Source organism: Trachymyrmex septentrionalis, unplaced genomic scaffold (genome assembly GCF_001594115.1).
Source record: "Trachymyrmex septentrionalis isolate Tsep2-gDNA-1 unplaced genomic scaffold, Tsep1.0 scaffold172, whole genome shotgun sequence".
Classification (NCBI taxonomy): Eukaryota; Metazoa; Arthropoda; class Insecta; order Hymenoptera; family Formicidae; genus Trachymyrmex; species Trachymyrmex septentrionalis.
The window spans coordinates 383,022-383,340 of record NW_017304887.1 but is presented as its reverse complement, the minus strand read 5'-3'; positions in this window follow the sequence as shown (position 1 = coordinate 383,340).

Here is a 319-nt window from a genome sequence, read left to right as displayed (position 1 = left end):
TATAATATATATATATATATAATCAAATACTTCACCTTTATAAAAACCTATTACTGGCCAATTTATTACTAAAAGACAATAATTAATTGTTTAAAGTATTAAAATTTAAATTTAATGTGAAAATTAAAAGGCAGTAATCAATAGCTCATTTTAAGTTTTAAGTATTAAAAGCTGTTGTTCAGTGCTTTTAGACCAACAGCTTTTAAAACTTAAAATGAGCTATTGATTACTTGGCTAGCAATTATATTAGATTTTTGTAAGAGTCGTTAAATATAAAATAACCTGATACTTTATCCGTTTAATTGCACACACATGAAAC